Below are 241 nucleotides of genomic sequence, written 5' to 3' on the forward strand. Positions count from 1 at the left end.
AGAAAGTAGTAGAAACAAGGGAGCAGGACACAGACCCAGAACATATCCCTGAAGAAGCACCAGCATTGGAACTCTCTGATAAGGAATTCAAAAGAATTATATTTAGGTATCTTCAAAGGATTGAGAGACAGATCAAGTAAAACACTGACAAAATTAAGGAAAACACAGACAAAACCCTAGAACAATTTTGAAAGAAAATACAAGAACAAAATGACAAAATAAATGAAAAATTAGAAATGAT

Source organism: Orycteropus afer, unplaced genomic scaffold (assembly GCF_000298275.1).
Source record: "Orycteropus afer afer isolate SDZICR_OR568_19922 unplaced genomic scaffold, OryAfe1.0 scaffold00821, whole genome shotgun sequence".
Classification (NCBI taxonomy): Eukaryota; Metazoa; Chordata; class Mammalia; order Tubulidentata; family Orycteropodidae; genus Orycteropus; species Orycteropus afer.